The 15,521-nt window shown below is 49.3% G+C and overlaps 2 long non-coding RNA genes across 2 annotated transcripts in view; both read left to right on the top strand.

Annotated features, from left to right (window-relative positions):
* LOC135304857 (uncharacterized) overlaps positions 1–3,357 on the top strand; it is a 32,359-nt gene extending 29,002 nt beyond the window's left edge. The window contains exon 5 of the long non-coding RNA XR_010366078.1: positions 2,256–3,357. This is a non-coding gene — a long non-coding RNA (uncharacterized LOC135304857). The remainder of the gene's footprint in view (positions 1–2,255) is intronic.
* Positions 3,358–8,398: 5,041 nt separating this feature from the next.
* LOC135304848 (uncharacterized) lies at positions 8,399–13,231 on the top strand. The gene is made up of 3 exons (XR_010366066.1): positions 8,399–9,216; positions 12,425–12,677; positions 13,084–13,231. It is a non-coding gene; the product is annotated as an uncharacterized LOC135304848 (long non-coding RNA).
* Positions 13,232–15,521: the final 2,290 nt, after the last annotated feature.

The following is a 15,521-nucleotide window of genomic DNA, read 5'->3' as shown; positions in this document are numbered from 1 at the left end:
CCTGTTTGTGGGCACAGCTGGATGGGGGGAGAAGGGTTCTGTGTGGATGCAGGAATGAGTGAGTGGGAGATGGATGGTGGATGAAGGAGGGTGAGCAGACACACACGGCATTGCCTGCTAATGACAGCAGGGTGGTTGAGCACTTAACAACTCTGTAAGCCACAGCCCGAAAGCCATTCATCTGCTGGTAGGAGCTGCCAGGCTTATTGATCTCAATCTCTTTAGCAGTACATTCATTACAGCTGCCCAGCTCTCGGTTCTGAGTGGCAAGTCATGGCATTCCCTCCTGCCCCTTGGGCAGGGCATGGTGCTGTGGGAATGCTGGCATCCCTGGGGAATGATGCCAGGGAGATTTCTTAGTTGTGAAATGGTGAAAAGTCACCATGGCTCAGGCTGACCCCAGCTCAAACCAGGCTGAACCCACAGGGCAGGTGGGTGCTCCTTTGTGTCCTCCAACCCAGAGCCAGGCAGACATCCCTATTAATTCTCAGCTTCTTCCCAGAGGCTTGGGCTGGCAGCTCTGAAGCCCTGCCAAGTTTGTGAATGCATTCCTGAGCTCTGTCATCTCCATTCCCTGTCTGGCCCTACTCTGTCTCCTGCTCCTCGTGTCAACAGTTTGCTTTTCCCTCGAGGACCCATCTCAGTGAGCTCAGCCAGGGTGGGCTGGGAGGGCTCTGAGCACTCTGACAGCTTGTGAGCCACGTCTACCTGGGAAGAGAAGGTTGCATGAACATTCCTCCTTTGGGTTCCTCACTTCCCTGTGCTCCTGATGCTTCCCAGTCCAGCTCACATTGCAATGACAGAACCACTAAAAACCATTAGTGGGGGGAACAGATCCAGGACTGGATGTTTTCCATCCCTCCTTCACAAGGAAAAGAAGCCAATTTCTGTGTCACTTAATGTGTAGAATTGGTTGCATTAGAGCAAATTCACCTGGGTTGCTTTTAATTTGTTTAATTACAGCTTTGTTGTCCCCAAGTTCAGATAAAACTCCCAGCTGATGGCCTTCTGGATGGCTTTGATCCCTTCATCCCTAGAGGTGGCCTTGGAAAACCTCCCATGCAGGGCAGTGAAGGCAGCTTTGAGCCTGTCACTTTCCTGGAGTCTGATGTCACTGTCCTCCTCCTTCACCTTCTGCTGGGCTGGGACAATGCCTCTCCATCCCAGAATGGCCTCTTGTGTGACCAGGGTAGGACAACTGATCTCCAGTTGCCTCTGGGACAGCACAAGCTTGGGGCTGCTTCTTTATTTTACCAGAATTGGTTACCTTTGGTTTGTTTTGCTCCTTTTTAAATTTTTTTATCCCCTACAATCCCCCTAAAATACGGGTGTTTGAATTAAAGTTCAAATTAAAGAGTTATTACAGTTAATTATGAAGTTTGGCAGGCACTGAGCTTTTGGCTCCAAAGCATTTCAACTTTGGGGAGCTGTGAAAGAATCAATCTGCTGCAATTTCTCTGTGGTGCTCAATAAAAAATACAGGCAACAGAAAACTGAGAAAAATATTTGAGGGTTTTGCCAAACATGTACCACAGCAAAGCTCTCTCTTTCCCTCCCCATCAGCCTCTCTCCATCCAGGATTTGTGCCTTATGGGCCAGCAAAGGAAGAAATATAAAAACCCTATTAAATCTGCAGTGCATCCACCCTAATTATATCTTTTCAGTTATTTTTACATTTTGCTGATGGGCTGTATCTGTGTGAGCAGCTTTATGAGGATGAATGCAAAAGGAAATCTGCGTGTGGGGATGCTTGGAGCAGCTGTGCTGAGAAAGTCATTAATGGTGTGGCAGTGGTTTGGGGGGTGGGGGAACAGCATCCCCCAAAATGCAGCATCTGCAGCCCTTTTTTTATAACTTAGCAATGTGAATGTAGCAAATGCAAACTGGGATTTTTCAGGATGGGTGCAGAGACATCAGATCTGCACAGTGAGTATGATGCCAGCAGCTTTGTCTGTGGCATTTTGTGGGGACAGTTCAATATTTGGATGGTCCAACAATATTTCTATTTTCATGGCAGTTTTGATTAAAAAAAAGGTCAAATGTTGCCTGGGAAGATGTGAAAGAAAAATATTTGTTTATTCAGCCATATATTGTGAATTAAAATGTTTTTGAAGTCACTAAAGATGTGAAAATTAAGTGAATGGGGTTTTTTTTCGGTGAGAAACCTTTTAATCCACCCAGAGCATATAGAGATGGATATGTGTGTATATATATATTTATGTACAGTCATTGCATTCCATTTTTGTGTACACCAGGTAAGCCCCAAGCCCTGCTGTTTGGTGCAGATGACCAACTGGAAAATCAGATTTATTTGGAGTTCAGGCCCGTGCTCATCCTCGATGCTGACCAACAAACCATCAGGAGACAGAGTGTGCTGCCTTGGCATGGCAGGAGCAAGCAGGTACTTGCTAGCATCCAGCAGTCCCTGAACCAGGTGGTTAGAGCTGGGATGTGTTCCCTGCTGGAGCACAACTGGCAGGAGCCAGGCCTCCGAGGTGGATTTGCTCCCACTGCTGTCAGTGGTGGGGGTGGTGATGTGGGAGTCCTCTGGGTGTATTGTTTGGATTTTATGTTGAAAAGTCTCCTGCAGGCTTTCCATAAGCCAAAACCACCTGCTGGTGGATGGTTTCCAAGGCTGCCAAAGCCAAGTGCAGATGGTGCCTGTTCCATGCAGCTTTCCTCTTGGGCTCACTGGGAAGGAAATTCAGCTCCACGGTATCCCTGGTTGGCTTCCCAGCCTCAGACTTTTCACTCCAAGGCGATCACACAGCTGGAAAACTGACCTGGATTGCATTGCAAGCTGAGAATCCCAGCTCTGGAGTTTTTTGGATCTCCAAAGTGAGGCTGCAGTACTCATTGCCCCCATCCCTCAGCATCATTATTGCCTTGGCACTGAAATCTCTCCTGGGTGCCATGCCCCTCAGCCATGGCAGGTGAGGGTGTGTACATGGCAAGGCACACACCAAGCACTGGCACCCAGGGAAGGGCTGAATCACCATCCCTGGAGGGATTTTAAAAAACTTGTATATCTGGCACCGAGGGACATCGTTTAGTGGTGGGCTTGGCAGTGCCAAATTAATGGCTGGACCCTGATCTTAGAGGTCTTTTCCAACCCAAATGATTCTAGGATTCTCAGACCCTGTGGTGTGTGCCTTGCTTTTGCTTTGCTTTCTGATTCAGCAAGAAAACTCTTGTGATTTTCCTGTCCCACTGGAAAGAACTTGCACTTCCCACTGGAAAGAAGAGCTGCTTCATTGCAGCAGCTGCTAACGGAGAAATAGTGTAAATAATTCTCCTCAGCAGCTGAAACTGCTGCAAATTTGTGTCATCAGACTGGTCTGCAGCAGTAGGATCCTCCTGAGCAGATGCAGAGATGCAGCATGCCCTGCAGACCAATTCCCCCCTGCAGCGTTGTGAGGGGAAGCAGCACTGGTGCCCAGTTATTACTGATCTACTGATGTGCATTTTGTCTGTTTAAAAAGGTTTTCATTGTGTTAATTCCAGGGGGAGAGTGAAGGCCCTTGCTGTGTGAAAGCAAATAAAGCCTTCTCCCTTATCAACTCCTTCTGCACCCTCTGCTTAACTGCAATCCTTATCACCCCTCTAAACACAGCCTGTCGCAGGATTTTGGGGAAACTAAAGGAGGTGGAAAGCTTAGAGAAGCAAACCATGCACTGTAACAGTGGCTGCTTGGTTGCCAGATCCTGTGGACTCTCAGGACTGAAGCTAAGGACCAAAGGTAACCTGCACCACACCAGAAAAACACAACTGAGTGTTTCCACTTCCATTCCATGCTGTCACCATCAGCCCTCAGAGGGGAAATGATTTTCACCCTGCTGATCAGTGCCATACTTAGATGCTTTTACCAGTTTTCCCTAACTATATGCAGATGAAAAATCTATGGATCTCCCAACTGACTGCAAATTCTGCAGTCAGAAATTAAAAATTCACACACACCTCTGTCATTGCCACCTACGTTATGTCTTGCTTTCATTACATATTCTTTTATGGAATTGCCATGAAATGTATCAATAGCCTCTGTAAACTCCCACAGGAAAGTAAGCAATCGCTCTGTGCAGAGGTTTTTGGGGAAATCTCCTTTTATTTTCACATTTAGTCTGCATCCAGCATGTCTGGTTTCACATCCCCTCAACAGCTGCCTCCTGCCTGCTCCCCTGCAAAGTCTGTGAATCACCAGGTTAAGGCTTATTTTAGTGAGGGTGGCAGCTCTAATCTGAACCTATCCCAGCATTTTAAAGAGCTAATTTTGGTGCTGTCTTCATTTATATATATATATATATATATATATATATATATTTACATGTATGTTATCAGCTCCCCATTCAAACCTTGTTTAAACACATGCCACGGAGGAATTCTTGCTCAGTGCAAAATTTGTTTCTGCGACTGGCTAGCCAAGGTGGGCACCTAATTTTATCCTGAAGAGCAAGGTGTGTGCCCAATTTCATAGTGAAAGCTGTCAGCAGTGAGCTTGGTCTGGCCACTGCCTGTCCCTCTTCACTGATGCCAGCCCCGTGGGCAAGGCTGGGATGCAGCACAGGCTGTGAACACCTGGTATGGCACAGGGTGGCTCATGGTTAAAGGCTTTCCTCTCTTCTCCAACACAAATATGAAGAGCTAGAAACTCCCATAGTGCCCAGTGTCCTGCAGGAAGGTGACCCATTCCCCTCTGGGTCTGTGTGGACCACCCTGGTCCAGTGGTGCCTGAAATCCCAGCTCCCAATGGGAGTTGCTGCCTGCTAACACTGAGCTCTGCCACAGCACCTTGTGAGGCTGGGCATGTGTTTTGAGTATTTGGAAGCCTGGCCTTTGGGCACTGAGATTTGCTGTCTCTTGGAGATGGCCTCAGCTGCCAGGACAGCCCTGTCCTTTGGGACTTCCTGCCTGGGCAAAGTCCTCCCATCCTGCACTTCACACCATGCATTTATTCCCATGGAGCTGTGAAATGAGCCCCCCTCAGCAGCCCTGCATGCTGCAGAAGGGTTTATTCCATCCTTACATGGTGTCTCTGGGAGTTTAAGGAGTTTTACCAGGGAGAACTGGGGACAGAGGCTGGGACAGCTCCTGCTGCTGTTCTCACCAGCACCTCCATTTGCACATTGAGGTGCTTCTGGGTCATCACTCCTGCCCTGTGCCTGGGCAGAGTTTAACTTTCTGAAGAAAGATTTTGGGATGGGGACAGACCTTTCAAGGTGCTAGCCTTCAGTGCTAAAGCTCTGCACTGTGTTCCCAAGGCCCGTGGTGGCCACTGTCCCTGCCCCAGCAGCTCCTGGAGTTCCACTGGAGATGCTTAGAAGCTGTAAATGAGAAATTAGCTGCAATTATGGAGCATCACAGGGCGTAAATACCCTCTAAATCCTCTTTAATTACATGGTAGCACTTAATTACATGGCAACAAGAATGTAAGCACAAAAATAAATATGATTTCAGTTTTATCTTCAGCAGAGGCACTGGTAATTAATTTTGGAGGGTGATGTAGGACCTGCGTGGTGTGGACTCCACTAACACAGTACTGCAAAGCTGCTGCTGCCCAGGACAGACAAACCTCCCTTCTTCTCCCTCTCCAACAGCCATGACTTTGTAATCTCTTCCCATTCCCCACTCAGTGTCATTCCTCTGTCTGTCTGTCTGTATGTTGATGCCAGGCAGAGGCTTGCAGATGTCAGGATAAGGCAGGACTGTCAGTGTAGTGTCCACTCATGCTCCTTGTCTTAGGCTGAAAGATGTGGCTGGGGATGTGTGTGGTGTTCCCATCTGTCAGAGGTGGGGCAGTTATCCTCTGCTCATTGGGCAGTTTTCTTTATCTCTCCCACAGCCAACCCTCCCTCCAGGACACCTCTTCTGTTCACGGGCCATTAATTACTAATTATCCTCTGTTCATAGCCAGTGAGTGTCCCTGCATGGCTGATCAAATTCCATCATCCCATGGGGAGATGCTCCACCCAGGGGAGGAGCCAAGCATTCCTACCTGGATACAAACTGAGCCTGGAACAGCACAGCAGCCTTTGCCCACTGCATTCCCAGAGGAGCAGCTTTCTCCTGCCCTGCATTCCCAGAGGAAGAGCAGGCCCATCTCCAGCAGCCCTGGAGCTTCAGAGGAAAACTCCCCCCTTGTGCAGGATCCCTGCTCCAGCAGAAGCACAGCTGGCACTGCAGGAGGGCTGAGCCCCCATGGGATGGGACTGTGCCACCACCCTGACCCACAGGGTGCCAGGGCCTGCTCTGACTCTGGCAGTGGTTTGTTTTTGGTTTGTTTGAACTATTGCATTTGTATTTTCAGTTTTCCTAGTACAGAACTGTTATTCCTACTCCCATAGCTTTGCTTGAGAGCTCCTTTATTTCAAAATTATAATAATTTGGAGGCAGGGGGTTTACATTTTGCATTTCAAGGGAGGCTCCAGCCTTCCTTAGCAGACACCTGTCTTCTCCAACCAAGAGACTCCTGCCTGGAGAAAACCAGGCACGAGAGCCTCCATGGCTCCTTCATCCCATCATCCCAGATTTCATCTGTGAAATCACATCCCATAACCAGCCATGGGATTTGGATCACTCTCAGCCATGGGCACGGGGCTTTTTCCCCATTTGCTCCCAGCATTCCCGCAGTGATTCCCTGTGCTCGTCTGGCTGCTGCTTGGCTGTCACGTTGCATTAGAGCCTGCAGATCACCCCAGCCCTCCTCGGGGCTGAGCTGCAGCGGATGCAAACCTGGCTCAGGATGCTGCTTTGCCAAAATGCTGCCACCCATTACCCCCAGCACACTGAGCAGATGCCTTGATGGAGATGAAGGGGAGTGCAATGGAGCACAAAGAAGAGCTTGGGTGCACCTTAACCTCTGTCAGCCCATGTAACCATCCTGACCACATTTAAATGGAGAACAGTGCTGTGACCAGCAGAGGAAGAGCCCTACTATTTCCTCAGGTTTTTAAACCATAATTAGTGCATGGCAGTATCTTCCCCTGGGAACTCTGAGCAGGAACTCTGTTTGCTTTCACTAAAGCAGACCCACCTGCTGAAGTCAAACAAGAACAGGTTTTTTCACTTGCTCTTCGGTTTGCCAAGTTATTTACACCCTCACCCAAAGTCAGGGGGATGGAAAAGGAATGCTCATCTGGTGCATTTTTGATTAATTTTCCCTTCACATGTAATTTTACACCACAGAGATGAAGCAGAGCTGATGTGATCACAGTTGAATATGCTGTGACTTTTCCCCACCTGCTTGATAAGCCCCATACTGGAAAAAATTCAGATTTTCCTTTCTTTTTAATGTCTTACTCAAACTAAACAGCACATTACAGTCGATTTACATGCACATGTAACCTAGCAGGTAGCAGCAGGGATTGTGCTGTTTGAACCTTCCAATAATTGATATTTTCTACTTGCCTTCCCATTGTAATTTCCCTGGAATGTAGAGAGCAGCAGCAGATACTCGTGGAACAGATTTGAGGCTGGCACAAAGCTGCCATGGTGGAGCTGGCTGGAGGGTGATTTTCCTTGGGCAAGGCTTGCTCTAGATTCCCCTTGGGATCCTGCAGGATCTCCTCAGGAGGGGAACAACCTTTGGTCAGTGACCACAAGGAGCCTGCAAAGATTTTTTCTATCACATGCCATGAAAAGACAGAGAGAGCACGAGCAAGCTGGAGCAGAGACACGAATCACAGTCCTGCTGCAGAGACTTCATTTGATAAATAATGTATATGGAGTTTACAGGATAACTGCTTTCTTCCCAGCCAGGCAGCTGGGCTGGGTTGGGGTCTATTCCTCCTCCCAGGCAGTGTGACAGACTCTGTTTTGTCACACAGGTTAATCTGGGGCTCCTCTCACCACTGGCCAGCCACACAAGTGGGCATGGAGAGGAGGTGGCATGCCCAGACATGGCAGGGGGACAGAAATTTGCTGGGGGTGCACATTTGGGAGATCTCCTGATGTAAATGCGTGCCATGGATGTATGGCTGAGGGGAGATGTGTGGCCCTGGGACTGCACAGGGGCACCAGCTGCCCAAGATGCTGCACCCTGAGCTGCACCCTGCAGAGGTGGCTTCCCCATCCTGATAGTAAAAGATTTTAAAACCATAGAAAGTTCAGGAAGTTAGAAAGAAAAGAAACCCATGCTTGGATGAAATCCATGTATACAATAGAACAATGTAAGTTTAACAATTAATATGTAAGTTATATAACGATAGAATATAAAAACATGTTCATCCTGAACCCATGGCAGAGTCAGATTTGGGGTCTGTACCCCTGACACCCAGAGCTCTTCAATAAAGCACCTGCATGTAATCATTCTGTGATTATGTGTTCCTGAACACTAACAATCCCAGGACCAAGGCCCTTAATCCCACCACTGAAACTATTTTTTTATCCTCAGGCATGCTTTCCAAAGAGTCCCTGGCACCTGCCACAGCTGGGTCCCCTCAGGAAAGATCGGGCCTTGGAGGCGACAGCTGAATCACCTCTGGTTATCCCTGAGGAGCGCTGGAGCAAGGATTATCCTTTGTGATCCCACGCTGCTGGTACAACAACGTGAACTGAGGAGCTCCCATCGCCTTCCCTGCCCAGTTTTCCTTCCCTTAGACCATAGCAGCCATCACAAGGGGACAGTCCAAACTAGAGGCTGGCCCTTGTCCTGCCTCGTGTGACATCCCAAGGCATGGGGATGGGAAAATGGGGGCTGAAAGTCAGTCTCTGTAGGAAGCAAAAAAAGGAGGGAGTTTCCTCTTGCCTCTCTTGTTCTTGGGCTTCTGATGAATAGCAAGAGGGGACAGGGGAGAGAGGAGGACTGTGACTGCTCCTGAGCCTCAGAGATCCTGGTGACTCAAGGATTTCCTGCCCTACAAGAGCCTGTCTGGCTTGAGGGAATGAAAGAGGCTCACAGGGGTAGCACAGAGCTGCTCTGGGCTTTTGGGGTGTACAATGAGGGTGTGGTGTGCACCTCAAATGCCAGACTTCCTTAGGTTTTTGTCTTCCTGCCAGCTGGGATAGCCTCCATGGACATGTCTGGATCTGAGGAGCTGGCTGGGCACCTGCATGAAGCCACTAGAAGAATATAAAATGGCTTTCATCAAGGCACACCAGAGAAAATACTCCTTAGTCATTTTTATAGCAGGCCTTGAAGGCTTTGACTGGAGTGATTTGGTTAAAAATAGATTTGTTTCTGTTGGAATTTGGTGGAAAAGCTGGGCTACCATATTAATGAAGGTAAGTGAGAAAACCCATCTCTCTTCCCATTTTACATCCCTGTGGAAGAACTGGAAATAGCCTCAGCGCTTTTACTGCAGAGATAAAAAAGATCCTTGTGAGGGGAAAATAGCTCTAGTCAGTGTGGGCTTGCACCAGCTAGAGACTGGAGTTAGGTTAGGGTTTTATTGCCCTATAATAGGTAAGTGCCTCATCAAGGCATGGATATAAATGCAAAACATAATTTCATGGAGCCAGTGCACAGCATGAGAGCTTGGAAGCCAACCCACTGCCTTGCCAGGTATTTTATGTGAGAGCTTGGTTTTGCTCACTCTGCTTCTCCAACTAGTATTGGATTAGCTCACAAGCAAACACTTAAAATCAATTTTAAGGCTGTTTTAATGCTGAAGGGCTCTGGATGAAGGAGACCTCTCACATCCTGTGACAGACAGTGATGTAAGTCCCTTCATGAATGGGTCATGATTCATCTTTGGATTGACTCCTGTGGTCCCCAGTGTCCCTGAATTCAGGCTCAGCACTTTGCATTTCCAAGACTTTCATAATTTCTAAACCAAAATTAACCAGAGTCAGTTGAAACGCACTTTCTTTGCTGTCCTCCTTCACTTCTTGTAAAAACAACAGATAAATAATGACACATAACACACTGGCCATTTGAGTAGGGCTTGCTGAACTGAGAAATGAAATATCTTGGGCAGCAATTGCAGCAGAGGAAACAGCCAGAAATATTTATGTATCAGTGTTGGAGTGCAGCAATTTAAAACTGAAGAATTACTGGCTGCATCCTATTCCTACAGAAAGTGAGGAACAAATGCCCCTTGATGCCTGCTGGGAGTGGGACAGCCTTGCCAAATCAGGCAAACTCAACCTGCTAATTGAGGTGGATTTGGGCTGCTTCTCACACACCTGGAACAGAGCAAACAGGAGAGGGTTCAAAGGGATTTAATCCAAGGAGTGAGCCCCTGGGAACCTCATGAGGTTCAACAAGGTCAAGAGCAAAGATTTGCATCTGGGTTGGAGCAACCCCTGCTATCAACACAAGCTGAGGAAAGAAGGGATGGAGAGCAACCCTGGGAAGTTCCTGGAAGTGATGGCAGAGGAAAGGCTGGGCATGAGCTGACAGAGTGTGTTCACAGCCCAGAAAGCCACTCTCATCCTGGGTGGGCAGCGGCTCCAGGGGGTGATGCCCCCTCTGCTCGAGACCTGGAGTGCTGCTGGGGTGTCCTCAGCACAGGAAAGACAACCTGTGGATTGTCCCCTGGAGCAGGTCCAGAAGCGCCTTGAAGGAGCTCTGAGGGCTGGAGCACCGCTGCTATGCAGACAGGCTGGGAGAGCTGGGGGTGTTCAGGCTCCAGGGAGAGCTTAGAGCCCCTTCCAGTGCCTAAAGGGGCTCCAGGAGAGCTGGAGAGGGACTGGGGACAAGAGCCTGGAGTGGCAGGACACAGGGAATGGCTTCAAAACTGCAAGAGCAGTTTGCTATGGAATGCTGAAGTACCAGCCTGCAGAACAGCACCCTGAGCTGGTGGAAGTTTACTTCTGTGCTGCTGTCAGAGACTGAAGTGGTTCATGCCTTGAACATTGCTGTGAAGGAGTTGTGCCCATTACAGCAAGAACTGTGTAAGGAAATGACATCCACAGGAGTCCACCCCTCCTTGGAGATGCCTGGCTGGAGCCTTGGGTGTGGGTTAAACTGCCTGGGTAAGACAAAGGGAACACTGGTTCCACCATCCCAGCTCTGGGGAGAGCTAAACAAGGCTGAGGGGACAGAAAGCATCCACAGGACAGCCAGGCACAGCAGAAAACCATCCCTGGCTGGGTTTGGGCTGGGGGACACCACAGACCCCCATATGAGGGGAAGGAGGAGGTTTTGGGTGTGGGGTGGAACCTCTGGTCAGAGGCACTGAGCACCCACCCCCTGACACAAACCAGCCCAGCTGGGAGCCCCCAGCCCCAGCAAGGGCCATCCCCACACCCAGGGGCAGCTGAGGGGGTTCAGAACCCATCCAAGAGCCCCAAAGTGCTCCCCAGAGGCTCCCCAGGACTGCACGGGGTGCAGAGGGATGGCACGGACCCAGAGCATGCTGCAGAGACCCTGCAGGGGAGGCACCCGGGCATTCCCACCTGCCTGAGGTGGGAATATGCATTAACCCTTTGCATTCTGTGCCTTCTGGGCACCCTCACCGCCAGAAAACCACCTGGAGGACCATCCAGACACCAGTGGGATCCATGGAGGGGTGATATTTTCTTTATTCTGTCTCTGCTGCTCTCTTTCTCTCCCCCCACCTCTTTCCCATTTTTTTCTTCCATTCTCTCTCATATTTACTATCAAACAAAATCCATACTATTGACTTTGGCATATGGTCTTGTTTGCACCTGAATTCAGGCAGAGGCATTTCTAAGAACTTTATAAATTGGACCACAACAGCTGCCAATCTAATTTTCCATTCCAGACAGATATTTTAGAACTCAAAGTCCTCTTACTTCGGTGGAACTTTCTATGCAGCACTTTTCTTTCTCAAAGGCCAAAACACTGTACTAAAATGCAATGAGAAAGGTAAACAGACCCCTCAGACACGTGTTTGGCTGGGAGGGTGACAGGGATGACTCCACTGCCCAAATTGTAGAAAACAAATTAATTTTACAGTCTGGTCTGAAAGTTGGGTGGGTTCTCTTCCTATCTTGGCTGGCCTTGCCATGTCTAATGTGGTATTTAGCTGGTCTCTGGGAGATACAACTGAGCTGTGATGTCTCTGATTCCTTGTCTCCTTTTATAAGTGGAGTACACAGAAAAAATCTTCTTTCAATGCAAGCCTTGGCTGGAAGATCAATAGCAGTCTGACATGCTGGTTTGGGGTTTTTTAATCCTCCTAATATTCACTTTTGAAGGGCTTGGGGAGTATGTGGAGAAAACTTTATTTTCATGCAGCACATGGAGTTTTGCTCTCAGGCTTTTATCACAAATTTCCTCCCCAGCCACTGGCCAGGGGCAGGCAGCAAGGCAGGGCTCCCTGTACTCATCTCAGACCCTTCTGCCCAAAGAGATGGACATCCTGGAGCTAGAGCAGGGCTGTGTTCAGCTCCAGTGCCCTGGTGTGCCTCCCAGAGGGTCTTGCACTCGTGGGTGCTCCTGCAGTGCTGCAGGATGCTCTGACAGAAAGTTTTCTGCTTGTAAGTCATTTTCATAATTTTCATACATGATTTTATTTCCCAGCAGAGAACTGAGCCTGCTAGACACAAGCCTGCCTTGGCTGCTCTGGAGAAACTAAAGAAACACCAAGCATTGCTAACAGTTATTTTGAAATTCTACCTTCTCCCTGTGCTTCTCCTTCTCAATCTGCTGCAGGTCTGGCAGGTGAGATGGGTGATTAGAGGGGCGGTGCCACCCACAGCTCATTAGGCTGTGGATCAAATCCTTTAAGCCTGTGTGCCTCCACTAATTTCTGTGCTCACTTATGCCAGCTGGGGTGGGTCAGGAGCAGAGGACTGTGCAGGAGGGGTTGGGAAAGCAGGAGAGGAAAGGGGGCTGTTTGTTGGGGTTTGTGCCTTTTGTGCTCCAAGGGGAACACCTCAAGCTTGGTGAGGTGCCCGTGGGAAGCTGTCTTTCACAGTGGGCAGAGAAAATGCCAGAGGACTCACTAGGAATGCTTCTGTCTCATCCCAGTGTGTGCTTCAGCACGGCACTGGTGTGCTGCCTCCCTGAGAGGCACAGGGGAGGAAATGCAGCACCTTCTGTGGCCTGGCTCTTGTGCTCTGCACTTCAGGAGTGCTCCTTGTGCTGATTTTCTGCTGTCTCATTCTCTGCCATGCTGGGCTGTCTCCTGTGTTTCACATTTATATAAACTATCAATGTATATATTCTCTGGTTTTTAGATGTGTGGCTAACCCCTGATCTGTGCCAAGCCAGGGTCACAGAAGGACACAGCACTTCATCACAGAGACAGCCACGTGTCGGGAGAAGATTCAAGCATTGTCTTTAAATCTGCACACCCTGAGGGAAAAAAAAGACATTTAAAAACCAGCATCCAGCCTGAAGCATCTCACAGCTGGGATGGGAGAAGGCAGGGAGGGAAGGTCTTATCACATCATTTGTTTCCCATCAGTGGTTTTGAGGGGCTTGGTTCATGCCAGGTTCCATGGTGTGCCAGCTGATGCTGGCCCTGGGCAGCTTGGACACCTCCTGTGAGCTGCTTGTGCAGCTCTGAGTGTGCCACTGCCTGCCCCTGGCTTTTCTGTCCCTCCAGGGTGACCTGGGAGCCTTCCCATTTCCCCCAAAAACGGGTGCTTTGGAGCATGCAGACTTTGACATGGCCTAAACCAGATGTAGAGGAACAGCTGGAGGCAGTAAAATGCTTTGTGCTTGCCAAAGTCAAGAGGCAACAGTGCTGCCCTATCTAGGGGTGCTGGGCACATGGAAACTCCTGCACATAAGGCAAGCATGATCTGGATGTCCCAGAGCTTTTTCTGGGTGCATTTCCTGCATTATTGCCCTGGGAAGTGATGAGTGTGGCTGGAAAAGATGGAATTAGGACCTTGCTCTGTCTGGAAGCAGTGAAGAGAAGGTTCTGGACACAGAGACGTGGAGCTGCCACAGTCACTCTCCCTCAACTGATGGAAAACTCAGTCAGAGGCTCAACAAACCTCTGTTTATCCTTGCTGGATAGAATGTTTGCATTTTTGCATACTTAAACCACAGGATCATGCTCCTGTGCATGATCAAAATCAGGTAGAGCACCTGCCTTTCCCAGGAGTTTAAGTAGTATTTTCTGGCAAGCACTCCAGTGGCCATTGAATTCCCATGAGGATGTGTGAGCCCAGTTCTGGAAAAGCCTGGAAAGTAATTTGTGGCTGAGGTGCACAAAGGCTTTGCAGACACAGGAGAGATGATAGTTTGTTATCTAGAAGTGCTTTGTTGTTGGCCACAGCCCCAGGTGCAGCCATGGTGGGTCCCTCCATCCTGCAGCAGCTGTGTTCCTGCTCTGGGCAGGCCCTTCCCCACAGGGAAATGCAATTTTATGTTGAGTTTTAACATAATGGGATTTGCTGGTTTGGGGAGCCCAAAGTTTTGAAGTGCAAAGTGTTGGTGCTGATGGGATCCATTCACCCAAGAGCTGTGGTGGCTCTGCTGGGTCTGTGATTGTGTTCTTGCCCACACAGGATCCTCATGGAATTATGGAATAGTCTGGGCTGAAAGAGACCTTCCAGCTTATCCAGTCTGACCCTCCTGCCTTGGGCAGGGACACCTTCCCCAGACCACGCTGCTCAGAGCCCTGTCCAACCTGGCCTTGGATATTTCCCGGGCTAGCCCATCCACAGCTCCTCTGGGTGGCCTGTGCCAGTGCCCCTCCACTCTAATTATGGAAAAACTTCTTTATTCCTAGTCTAGGTTGGGGTTTTTTGGAGGGGCTGGGGGATAGATGATGGAAACTTGTCTGTGTTTTTCCTTGAAACATGAAAAATTACTTTTTTTAAATTGCTGTGACAGCAGGAACTTAAATCAAACCTTAAATAGCCATAAAAGTGTATTAGCTGTGAAAGCCCCTGCTTCCTGGGGCTGGGAGAAAACACCATGGCAGCTGGAAGGGACCATCGTGTATTGCCAAATGCATGGAGAAACAGGGAGCCAATCTGCTCTTGAGAGCTCTGAGAGCCCTGCCGAGGGCAGTGGAGCATCCTGTGAGCTCCAGCTCCTGCCTGCAGGCTGCCCCTGCCTGCTGGAGAGCAGTGTTAGCTGGAAAAGGCAGATGGGGGCATTCAAATCAGCTCACAAACCCGTATGGAGCTCAGCTTTGTCCAGTTTTGGTTGAGAAATGGCCCCGAAGCTTGAGTTTATTTTAAAGGAAATCTCCCAAGCCATGTTTCAGTGAAGCTTGTTTTCTGAGTAATCTTAAACTAAGGGGAAGGAGGAGAAATTACTGCAAAGCCAAATGTTGGTGGGTCTTGGCTTCCTGTTGCCAAACCTGGCTGAAGTGCTGATGCTAACAGAGCAGAGTGACCTTTGTGGAGAGCCAGCTGCTGCCTGTGAGCTGAGCCTGCCCGGGGAGGATAAATCTCCCCCTACACTGCTCCAGAGAGTGAGACAAAGCCTGCCAGAGGCTGCACCAGCCCCGAGTCTGAGGGATGCAGGTGAGGATTTACAGCATGGGGATCGCAGCCCTGTGCACTGGGGCTTGGCGTGGCCTTTTGGATGCTTCCTTTGCTTGGTTTTATCTCTCCTCCTGAAAACAGGGAGGAGAGGGCATCCCCTGTGCTGTGGGAGGCAGAACCCCCAGCACACTCAGCCCAGTGTGTGTGTGTGGACTCCTGGCCCT

This window comes from Passer domesticus, chromosome 7, assembly GCF_036417665.1.
Source record: "Passer domesticus isolate bPasDom1 chromosome 7, bPasDom1.hap1, whole genome shotgun sequence".
Taxonomy (NCBI): Eukaryota; Metazoa; Chordata; class Aves; order Passeriformes; family Passeridae; genus Passer; species Passer domesticus.
The sequence above is the reverse complement of the archived record's forward strand: the minus strand, read 5'-3'. Positions and strand labels throughout refer to the sequence as shown.